This window comes from Dryas octopetala, chromosome 4 (assembly GCF_963921425.1).
Source record: "Dryas octopetala chromosome 4, drDryOcto1.1, whole genome shotgun sequence".
Lineage (NCBI taxonomy): Eukaryota > Viridiplantae > Streptophyta > Magnoliopsida > Rosales > Rosaceae > Dryas > Dryas octopetala.
Genome location: NC_141369.1, coordinates 5,498,145 through 5,510,698, shown reverse-complemented (window position 1 = coordinate 5,510,698; position 12,554 = coordinate 5,498,145). Strand labels below are relative to the sequence as shown.

Here is a 12,554-nt window from a genome sequence, read left to right as displayed (position 1 = left end):
TACCTAAAAATTTAGATATCAAATTTGAAAACTTGGCGATATATAAATGTGTTTAGACATCATTTTTAGAAAACTAAAAATCCAATTAATATAAAAAACTTTGACAATAACGATTTTTTTAAAACCGATATATTTTTAGTGATATTTATTACGGTTTTACTTGTAGTGAAAAAAATTAGATAAATTAGAAACTATTAAGAGATTTTGAATATATTAAATTAAATTAAATAATCTCACAAATAACATTACTTACCACGCATGTATTGGATATGAAAAATTGCTTCAGAACTTATAAATATAATACACATGAATCCCATAACACAAATAATGTGTAGTTGAGTTGACAGAGTGACAGTACCGTTCCCATATTCCACCCTGAAACACGTAGTTATCCTGTGTAATCCAAATACTAAGGAAAATTCTACTGAAGTTTCAACAGAACCTCCCTTGAAATTGGAATAACCCATATTTACGAAACCTGAAGAAAACACTTCAATATCCAACAGCCACTTCTACCATAACCAAAAAAATCTCCGACCCAATAACCAAACCAAATCCAATAATGTTATTCACCCAACTCAGGGTTATCATAGCATACAAAATTAACTTTACACATCAAGCTAGCAATTATACTAACTAAAGGAGGAAACCATTATGCTCAAAGATACCGATGAACTACAATTGGGGAACCTGCTACCTCGACATGGTATGGCATGACCTCAATGATTTGTAATACATGAGGGGAAACGTTAAAATCTAAAACGTGAGACAACCTCAGTGAGTGGACAAAAAAAAACTTTAAAAACATGCATTTTCCTTAAAAATCATCTTATAAAACCGCTCATTCAATTTGAGCTCATTTTTCTTTGAAAACCCCTAGTTTTAGAACTATTTCACAAATCTATTTCAAAATTCTCCTTGTAATCCACAATCATGCTCTGGGTATGAGAAAAGCTTATGAATTTGAAATAATTCAAAGTCTCATAAATACCAAATGAATAAGAAAACTCGTTGAATAATAAATGTGTAAAAACCTCAAGAATTTCATGCAGTAGTGAATAAATTCATCATATGCATCTTGTAAGTAAATCACTTAACTGGGAATACAAACTCTAAAATATATTATATATGCTCAAACATAAACCACAAACCGATAATCACTTTCCAACAAATTAATAAAATCTGAAGCTGAAAAACCATATCTAAAAAATAACAAGGTTCTCAAATTGAAATCGATACTGTCAATTTGTAAATAATTATTTTAAAACTGAAATCTTCATCCCAAGTAAATCCCGATATACTGAAAACCAATAAAACTGCTCAACTGAAAACTTTCATACTTACAATTTTTGTTGCTGTAAACTCATACCTTAAAATACTCATCAACTGAAAACACACACCATACTAGTACCCGAAAACTGCAGATAATACCCTAGCCACAATCTCGCGCATGGGCAGGCCCATACCCTAGCCACAATCCTGTATGAACCACAATCCCCTGTAGAGAAGTCACTCTGCATGAGCAAGCTCATATCCTAGCCACAATCTCGTGCATTTACACAGGTAGACTCATCTGATCATATGTGTACACAGAGCTGCCCCCAAAGGGCGAGACATCCCGACACACGGTCCAAAGCCTATATGTGTGCCAAAATAGGTCTCAAAGACCTATCAGTATCACTGTAAGGGAGGGTAAGAGGGTGCTTATGTGGTGATTTAAAACTGCCCTTGCAAACTCTAAAACACAATAGAAATTTAGGAAAATGCCAAAACAATCATTTAAGAAGACTTTTGAGAAACCACCCTTAAATGCATTAATCCAATGGTCCAAATCAAACTTAGCCAAAAATCAAGAAATCTAATTTTATGAAATCAAATCAAACTCCCAAGTATATAGACTAAAATCTAGATTTAAATATTTACTCTCTACCCAAAATAATATTCTCAAATCAATTAAAACAAAGTTCAAATAAAACTCGAGATGCAATAAAAATTATTTCATGAAACTGATCAAAACATTTTCAAAACAAAATCCACTCACAATCATTATCAATCAGTTGAGTCAGATCTTAATTTCTCAATCATTTTAGAGGATAACATCAAAAGAATTAATAAGCCTCTTAAAAATCAACTACTTCCAAGACACTACTACAAAAATGTCGATATATATCAATCGTGGACTGATATCTATTTGAGTAGCCGTCTGATATAGCGAGTCGTGATATCTAATGTTCACATTTTAGATATCAATTTTAAAATGATATGTAAACATTGTTTATATATCTTTTTTTTTTAAACCTGATGTCCTAAATACAAAATAGATATCTAATTTGATATTATTTCTGACATCTATAAAATCCAAGTATCAATAATACTGATAAATAAATATCGTATGTGATACTAATACTGACATATAACCCAGTATCAATATCAGATTTGAGGTAAAATATGATATACAACCATAGTATCAATATCAGGTCTATGGTAGAATGTGATACATAATCTTGATATCAATATCATGCATGGAACATGCCTGATATCTAAACATTGTTTATATATCAAGTCTAAAAAAAAAATTGATATCAAAACGTTATAAAATATTAATTTTTGGTCAAAAACTGATATCGTTTAGTATATCAATTTCACAAAAGATAATTAGAATACAGCTTGCTATATCAGTTTTTTTTTCACCTAAAAAAAGATATCAATATATAAATTTGAGTCTATACATAAATTTGGCTAGAAATTTGTACAGCCATAAAATCTTACATTCACATTCCATATATTTCAATAATCACCAATAACAATATTAAAAAATGCCTCCAAATATCCAACAAGATAACCTTTTTTTTTTTTTGTTGAGATCTAAACATACCACCAGCCTAACAACTAAGGCATTAAAATTGCCTAAACCTGCTTGTTAAGACCTTTACAAAACCAAAACAAGTTGTAATTAATGTACCAAACGCTGCTCACATGTACAAAATAGCATGACAGCAACTAAGCTAATTAATTTGGAAATTAGCATTATGTCTAGCTAGCTAGTTCTAACTTCAATTCTGCCATCCTTTACAAAATATTCATGGCAGCATGTATTCTAATTAAAAGCACCAAATCTTCAATCTTCTTCCATGCTTTGCAAAAAATGAGCATGCATGACAGCTTTCTTCTATCCACAAAAAAGGCAAAACGTACACCACCTACCAATTAACTTGTCGGTCTAAAGATAATTGTTCAGAAAATCTCTCATTCCACCTGCACCTCGTCTATTTGATCTTGTGTGTATTAGCTTCGCTTGGTCTTCATACTGGACCACTGAAAACATCAAAGGAACATATATTAATTCTTAAATTTAATCACAAATTCATTGATAAAACTTGGAAAGTATACTGATAGGTTAAAGTATACTGGAAGGTATACTATTGAAAAAGGAGAAGACTGTTACATTGTTGAAACATAACTACAACTCCAATTGCTCTGAAAATTGGTGGAACAATACTAGACATACAAAGGTTCAAGCAAAAAAAATATCAAGTGTTTTAGAGTTGTAGTTCGATACAGTTTCATCATTCACTCAAGCTTAAGATTTGGGAGCATTGCTCATCCTCCAAATCTAAAGTTTGAGTGAAGGATTCTACAGCCTCAAACTGCATGATTTTAAATGATAAAACTTAGCTTTAGTAGTCTAATATTATTCCCACAATTTCAGTTGATGACAAAATCACAAGAAACACAAGGATAGGTTAAAGACATAGACATGCAAAAAGGGAAGTTGCTGTTAGGTTTCAATTGGTTATAACATCATGCATTATATATTGATATGAAAAGGTGTTGCAATCTGAGCGTTCAATTCTCTTATCTGACCCTGCAGGGGCTATGTATAATCTAACATGTAGTCCTTTACACAATTGTATGTACATGTATTTGAAAACTTTAAGATGATGATTGAAATAGATTCCAAAAGCAACTTGGAAAAACCAGTCACTCATTTCGCACAAATAACAATAACAACATGCCTATGCCACTTACACTTTTTCAAACCCGTAGGCCTTGCAACATGCCTCTAATTTTCATTAATCACATGAAAAGACACAAGCAACTAGAGATAACAAATATACTTATAGAAATTAATCGATTAGTTAATTGGGCAACACCAACACCACATCATGACAGGTTTTTAGTCCATGTGACAAAAAGCAGTACAAATTGAGAGAACATAAAATGCAGCTGAAGGGATTTTAATCATAAAGTAAACTAAGGGAGGAGGAAATACAAAAACTAACTATAAAAAGAAGAAAGAAGCACATACAAATATAAATGGCCATACCCATAAAAAAATAAAAAAAAAAGAGTGAGTGGGGGTTACAACAATTTGAGACCAGATTAATGGCTATACCTCAAAATACTTGGACTTTTTCCTACAGCATAATATCTAACTAGATGCTAAAAGGTCTTGATTACCCATCCCCATTGCTGATTGTACAAATAGACTCAGTACAGAAGACAAATACTTAAAGGTGTTGATTACCCAGTTAATACAAGTTTTTTGTCTTGACTCTGCAAAGCATCAGTTACAATGTCAAAGATTCCTTCATTCATGAGATCCCTACAGAAATTTAGTGTGATCCCTCTTAGAAACAAAGACATTATATAAGACAAAAAAATAGAAGTACTTGGCAGAAAAATAAGCAGCCAGCCCAAAAGTTCTTAAAAAAAAACAGAGAGCTACAAAACATAGTAGTACATAAGAAATATAACTTCAAGAATTGCATACCTAAATAGCCGGAGCTGATGAGCCATCTGCATTCTCTTGCTTAAACTACAAAACTCATGCAAGAAATACACCTACATTGTAGAGGGAAATAAGGATAAGCATGATGACCAATGTGAAGGTAGATCAAGGAAATTAATCAAAGATCTGCAACAAAAAATTGTAATGCTACTAACACTAACAAGATAACTATCATATTGTCTATCAAACATCAAAATCCTTATTACTACTTTTATTCAGAAAAAAGTACAGGAAATTGAATAAAAAAAGTAACTATGTAAACAGTTGAACAAGACAGTTATTTTACCAATTGTTATTAACATATATTAATCATTTTATTTCATTTCTGATTAATTTGGGGGAGGGAAAATAAAAGCAAGAGAAACAGAAGAGGGGTTACACAATCTAAAAGATCAATTACATGTTCATGTACTCTCCATTGCACCAGTACCATGGCTCAGAAAGACAATAAAAGAGCAGTTATGAAAATCAACAATTACCAAATTCTTTTTAGATTATGCAGAGGTGGATGGTGAACTTAACCTACCAAACAATTCCTGAATAAAGGTACCGTCGTCCTCTAGCAAAGAAACAACCTACAACATAATAGGAAAATTAGGCATGATTAACATAACATAGAGCGCAATATGTCTAAAGATTGAGCTGTAACTTCTTACGATAGCATTGTTTGCATGAATAACGGAATTGAGATTTGCAACTGTGACCTCGTCCAATACTCTAGCCAAAACAACATTCTAAATAATGCAGTGTGAGAATTACCACCAAATAAATGGGATAAATAAAAAATTTAAATATAAAAGCAACCAAACCTTTAAATAGCCAGCTTTATATTAGAGTGAACAGAAGTGTGATTGAAAGCCTCAATTAAACTGAGGTTAATCCTTTGTATTTATTAGAAGCCAAGTACATGTGCAGAAGTAAAACTCTATATATTCGAAATACAAAACAGGGGAGTGCTTTAGATAGGATAGAGTTGTTGTGTAGCTAAGATAGAGTTTATCCCATGTGCAGTATATGACTAAGAGGATGGGCTTGGGCGCAGGTGGTTTAGACGGGTTAGGACAGATCTCTATTACACCCCCGCAAGCTGAGAGTCCGTGGTCGGACTGGAAGTTTGTTTACCAGAAGTGAGAAGCGTGGAGAAGACAGCCCCTTTGTAAAAATATCAGCGCGCTGATCGTGGGTAGAAACAAAACCAACAGACAGCTCACGACGAACCACCTTTTCACGAACATAGTGGAAATCCACTTCGATATGCCTGGTTTTAGAGTGAAACACAGGATTGGAGGCCAATGAAATAGTCGAAATATTATCACACCAAACCTTTGGACATGTGAGGTGCAACCGGAGGTCACGGAAGAGAGCACGAAACCAGGACAGAGTAGCAGCAGTAGCAGCGAGCTGACGATACTCGGCTTCTGTGCTAGAGCGAGAAACACCAGATTGTTTCTTGGAGCTCCATGAAACCAAGTTGGAACCAAGATAGACACAATACCCGCCAGTGGACCGCCGATCGTCAGGGTCACCCGCATAATCAGCATCAGAAAATGCCACTAAGTGAAGAGAGCTGGGAGAGTAGAAAAGTCCATGACCATAAGTGTCTTTAAGATAGCGAAGAATCCTCTTAACTGCAGTCCAATGATCAGAAGTGGGAGAGTGCATGAACTGACAGACTTGATTCACAGAGAAAGCAATGTCTGGCCTGGTAAGAGTAAGATACTGAAGGGCCCCAACCACACTACGATACGTAGTAGGATCAACCAATGGATCACCATCGTGAAGACTCAACCGACGACCAGCAAGGGCTGGTGAGGGAAGCGGCTTGGCGTCAAGCATATTGGTGCGACGGAGGAGCTCAAGTACATACTTGGGTTGGGAGAGATGAAGGCCAGAGGATGAGCGAACAGCTTCAATGCCAAGAAAGAAGTGAAGTGAGCCAAGGTCTTTGATCAAGAAAGCACGGCCCAACTCAGCAATGAGTGTTTGCATATGGGCGGAGTCATTACCTGTCAACAGAATATCATCTACATACACTAATAAGTAGATAATCACAGACCCATGAGTATAAACAAAGAGAGAGTAATCGGCAGTAGATGGTTGGAAGCCTAGGTGTTCCAAATGTTGAGAAAGACATGTGAACCAAGCCCGCGGGGCTTGCTTAAGACCATACAAAGATCTCTGGAGCTTGCAAACATGGTGAGGATGGGTCGAGTCAACAAAGCCACGGGGTTGGGCCATGAACACATCTTCAGTGAGATAGCCATGCAGAAACGCGTTTTGAACATCCAATTGCCGAATAGGCCAATGATGGTGGACAGCAAGGGCAAGGACAAGGTGAATGGTGCTATGATTAACCACTGGGCTGAAGGTTTCGCCATAGTCAAGACCAGATTGCTGGCGAAAGCCATTGGCAACTAGGCGAGCTTTGAAACGCTCGATGGACCCATCTGCCTTCTTTTTAATTTTAAAGACCCACTTGTTGGGCAGAACATTCATAGAGTGGTGACGAGGAACTAGCACCCAGGTACCAGCCCGTTGAAGAGCATGGAGTTCCTCATCCATGGCCTGACGCCACCTTTCATCCTTGTTTGCCTGTGTAAAGGAAGTAGGCTCCACCAAAACATTAGACAGACTAGCAGATAAACAAAATTTAGAGTTAGGTTTCACAATACCATCCTTACTCCTTGTCACCATAGAGTGAGTGTTAACTGGTTCTGAAGAGACAGCAGGCCGCGGCTCACAAGGGGAGGCCCGAGGTGGAACAGGCGAAGGCATTGTAGACGGTGAAGAAGAGCTAGGAGATGGCACATGGGGATCATGCAGTGGGGACACAGGAAGAGATATAGATGAGGTCAATAATGGAGAAGAGAGTTGTAAACAAGAAGGTGAAGTCGTACCTGAGTGGCGAGCCACTGGTGGAGGTGGTACCCAAAGGGGAAGTTGAAGTGCCGGATCTGGTGACGAAGAGCACACCCCCGTAGACGAAGTGGGAACAACCTCTTGAAAAGGGAATGTGTGTTCATCAAAGATGACATGCCGAGAGAGAAAAATTCGTTTAGAGGCTAAATCCAAACATCTATAACCTTTCTGATTAAGTGAGTACCCTAAGAAAACACATTTGATAGAGCGAGGCTGAAGTTTATTTGTATTATAACACCGTAAATATGGGAAACACAAGCAGCCAAAAACTTTTAAAAAATCATAGTGAGGAGTTTTGTGAAAGAGGCGTTGGTATGGAGAAAGATTAGCAAGCTTAGGCGTGGGGAGTCTATTGATTAAATAGACTGCAGTATGGAAAGCTTCCGCCTAGTAGGCAACGGGTATGGAAGCATGAGTTAGTAGAGAGAGCCCAGTTTCGACTATATGTCTATGTTTTCTTTCAGAGATGCCATTTTGTTCGGGGTGGTGAGGACAGGTAAACTGATGAGTAATGCCATGGTGTGTAAAAAATTGCTTAAAGTGATGATTAATGTATTCCCCACCCCCATCAGATTGAAAAATTTTAATTTTAGAAGAAAGTAAATTTTCCATTTGAGTTTTAAAATTGACAAAGATGGTGAAGACCTCAGACTTTTGCTTCATGGGATAGATCCAGGTATACCTAGAGAAATGATCTATGAACAGAACATAGTAACGAAATCCAGAGACAGAAAAATTAGGAGAACTCCATACATCAGATGTGACAATTTCTAAGGGAGCATGCGCAATAGTAGTAGAAGAATCAAATGGTAATTTTTTATTTTTGCTAATGCAACAAGAGGAACATACATAATTTTTATTGGTGTTGCCGATAAGAGGCAATTTATGATGAAATAAAACAGTGCTCATAGTAGAGAAGGAGGGATGTCCAAGCCGTGCATGCCATACAGATGCACAAACCCGAACACCAAGACAAGCTGTAGGGTTATAAGATTGTGTAGAACCATTTGATGCAGGAGAGAACGGAAGAGGATAGAGGCCATTCTCACTCGGTCCTTGGAAAAGAGTCCTCCCCGTCGCCAAATCCTGTATACAAAAGAAATGAGGGAAAAATGTGAAATAACAATTATTATCTTTGGTAAATTTATGGACTGAAAGAAGATTGGCCGAAGCTTGAGGGCAATGAAGAAGATTTTGTAATTTAAAAGAGGACAATGGGGAAGAAACGATATTATCCCCAATATGTTTGATAGCCAAACCTGTTCCACCAAGAACACCTCCAAGAGAGTCAGTGCCACGATATTCTCTAGGATTGGTGAGATTACTCAAATCCGGAGTGACATGGGAATTAGCTCCTGTATCCGTGATCCAACTCGAGGATGAAGTAGGATTATTTGCCGTAGCAGCCATTGCAGTAAGACGAGCGGTAGGAACACGCCCCTCATAAGAGAGATTCATCCTGTGAAAACAATCAAGGGCCACGTGACCAATGCGCCCACAAATCTGGCATTGAGGACGACCAGAAAATCCTCCAGAAAAAGAGGAAGATGAAGGATTGAAGGGAGCTGGACCAAGAACGCCATTGCTAGTGGTAGAAGTAGGGGCACTACGCTGGCCATGATGCCGGTTATGAGAAGACCCATTCGGTGGAAAGGAAAAACCAGGGCCACGGCTTCCACCCTCACGACCACGTCCAATACCCCGACCACGCGGAGCACCACGGCTGCCCCCAGATCCGCGATAGGCTGCCATTGCAGTTGCACCAAGGTCTGGTCCAGGAAGTTGAACTTGCTGGAGGCGCCGCTCTGCACTGAGAAGAAGGGCCTGAAGGGCCTCATAGGAGATAGGAGTTTCACGTGCCTGGGCAGAGGCAATGGTGTTCTCATAGAGATTCCCTACATTTTGCATGATAATAGCAATGAGATCAGTATCCGGAACTGGGGACCCGGCGAGTGCAAGATGATCAGCCAAGTTGTTGATTCGATCAAGAAAGTCAGTGATGGTGGAGTCACCACGGTGTGTCTGCATCAGCTCGGTGCGCAGCTGAATGGTGCGATAGTGCGCCTGAGAAGCAAATCGTTGCTCCAACGAGAGCCAGGTGGTACGAGCAGAGGTATTGCGAGCAACAGTAGCAAGAATGGATGGAGTAAGAGATCCATTGATAACAGACAACACATATTGGTCATTTTGAAGCCAAGAGTCAAAAGATGGATTCACTGTATCGGTGAGAAGTCCAGTAGAATTTCGAAGGAAGGCTGCGGGTGCAGGATTAGAGCCATCCACGTAGCTCATAAGTCGACGACTGCGAAGGAGGGGAATCATCTGCGCAAGCCAGAGAGGATAATTTGTTCGATCCAGTTTGATGGTGATCATGCTAGCCACTCCAACATTAGTCATGTTGAGAGTAGAGGAGAGGGAGTCATTTGTGTTGTGGGAGTGAGGAATAGGAACGGGAGAAGTGATGGGTGCATCAGAGGAAGGCATGGGAACAGCCATGAAGAGAGAAGAAAAAAAAAAAAAAAAATTTTGCCGTTAGACAGAGAGTGGCTCTGATACCATATTAGAGTGAACAGAAGTGTGATTGAAAGCCTCAATTAAACTGAGGTTAATCCTTTGTATTTATTAGAAGCCAAGTACATGTGCAGAAGTAAAACTCTATATATTCGAAATACAAAACAGGGGAGTGCTTTAGATAGGATAGAGTTGTTGTGTAGCTAAGATAGAGTTTATCCCATGTGCAGTATATGACTAAGAGGATGGGCTTGGGCGCAGGTGGTTTAGACGGGTTAGGACAGGTCTCTATTACTTTATACGTCTGATGTATCTTTGACAAAACCATAGCATCTTTAATTGGTATGGCCTATGAAAAGTTAATTTATAAATCAAGATACATAGGCAAGAAACAAACAACTCTCATATATGAATAAATAAGCATATATATATATATCTGCTTGATACTCTGCAAGAGAAGACCAATTCCCTTAAATTGGTTAGTCTGTAAGATGTGAGGGTTACAAGTGACTTAATAAAAGCCTGCTAGGGGTTCTGTCTTCTTATAAATGTAGTCGAGTGCTTTGTAAGACATTAATTATATTTGATGAGTTCATACCAACTTTTAGTTGAGTGAGATATTATATTTCCCACTTGCTCTAGTGTTTGGCATTATTTTTTCCCACACCCTCTTCCCTTCTCGTTGGTAATGTATCAGGGGGTGTGATTAAACAAATCAAAGTGAAGTTCTTAAGCAAATTACCTTTAGGATTGTACATTTGATGCACTGCTTACTAGTTGACCATTCAGTGAACAATGAAATACATGGGCAATATGTACCATCGATCCATCTCTAACTTGGAATGGAGATGCCTCCACATCATTAGATACTGAATCGTCAACACAAATAACATCTTCTACTTGATCTAAGAGTTCAAGCAATGCCTAAAAGAAGAGATAAACAAATAAAAAAAATTGTAATTATTACCATGGCATGAGAACATATAATTGAGTCACTCCTGCCATACAGATCCACAAAACCAGGGGAACTTGCAACTTAAAAAATAACCTAGTAATTTTTTTCTTTAAGTATAACTCATGAGATAATCCATTTATATTGTCAAGTACATAACCACTAAAAGGGACCTAAGACAAACCACAAAAAAAAAAAAGGTACATAAACCTCAAACAATATGTTGTATTATCCTTTTTGTTATAATATGTGAAGGGGGATAGAGACAAACAATAACAAAATATCCACCAGAAACACTGTAATTCTCATTCTCACATTTTCTCAGCGACCAAACACATCATATATAGAAAAAGAGAAAAAGAAAAAAGGATATACAGATTCCTGCACATTCATTGAAAATTCACTAATAAGAGAGTTAATTTGTACTAGTAGCTCAAAATTGATAGGTCATTAATAATCTGCAGACCACAAAAAAATTGAAGAATTGAACAAGCAGCAGAAGAGTGATAGAAACCCCAAAATGCTTGAAACCTAAAAAGAAAATTACAAAAAAATGGAGTGGGAAATGAAAAGTAGAAGAGAGAGTTGAGGGACCTTAGCAGCAAGACGACGTCGTAAAAATCAAAGACATACACTGCGAACGCTGTCCTGAGTGACGTCGTATCTCTGGCTCTCCCACCCGCGCTCACTGATTGGCATCGTCATCACTTCGACGGCTAGGGAGATCGGCAAGGAAGACCGACGGTGACGGTGGTGGCGCGACATCGAGGGTTTAGACCGAGAGAAATAGACAGATGGAGGGAGGGAGGGAGGGAGAGAGATATCGGTTCACAGTCTAAACTGATGTTTTACAAAATTCTTAAAAAAAAGGAAAACATTATATATCAGATAAAAAAACATGTGATTTCTTATTAGAGTTTAGATATTAGCAAAAAGATTAATTGATATTATAACTTTTAGAATATTAGTTATTTCAAATCTGATATAAAAGGGTGACATCTATTGATAATTTTGTAGTAGTGAGAACTCATGCATAAAAACAAAGCTTAAAAATATTTATTTCTTGCATGGAAATCAATCTCCTGTAAAATGTGTCAATGCTCAAATGAAATATCTTGGAACACAATTAAATCCATGAAATATTAATCACTTAGAAACCATAAATCTTTTTGGAATAGAAATCCATTAACTCTAACAAAACTCAAGATAGCCGGAAAAGAATTAAATAAAATGTATAAACGTTTCTAAAATAAAAGTCCACTCATTGTTTTAACCAGGCCATGCTCAACCTTTTTTTGATCATTTCCATCTTACAATTTAACACTCGTTGCCACTAATTGTAGCCAAGAGACGAAGCTCCATCGACCTATTAGAAAAACA

At 37.4% G+C, this 12,554-nt stretch overlaps 2 long non-coding RNA genes across 4 annotated transcripts; both read right to left on the bottom strand.

Annotated features, from left to right (window-relative positions):
* Positions 1–2,774: 2,774 nt before the first annotated feature.
* On the bottom strand, positions 2,775–5,616 carry LOC147286291 (uncharacterized). 3 transcript variants are annotated; one of them, XR_015121942.1, is made up of 5 exons: positions 5,449–5,616; positions 5,319–5,367; positions 4,775–4,845; positions 4,529–4,606; positions 2,775–3,315 (listed from the first exon to the last, which is right to left on the bottom strand). It is a non-coding gene; the product is annotated as an uncharacterized LOC147286291 (long non-coding RNA). The 3 variants fall into 3 exon arrangements; XR_015121941.1 differs by having other exon boundaries at positions 2,775–4,606; XR_015121940.1 differs by lacking the exon at positions 4,529–4,606.
* A 4,901-nt stretch (positions 5,617–10,517) lies between these two features.
* Positions 10,518–11,974, bottom strand: LOC147286290 (uncharacterized). Its single transcript, XR_015121943.1, has 3 exons — positions 11,808–11,974; positions 10,965–11,146; positions 10,518–10,571 (listed from the first exon to the last, which is right to left on the bottom strand). It is a non-coding gene; the product is annotated as an uncharacterized LOC147286290 (long non-coding RNA).
* Positions 11,975–12,554: the final 580 nt, after the last annotated feature.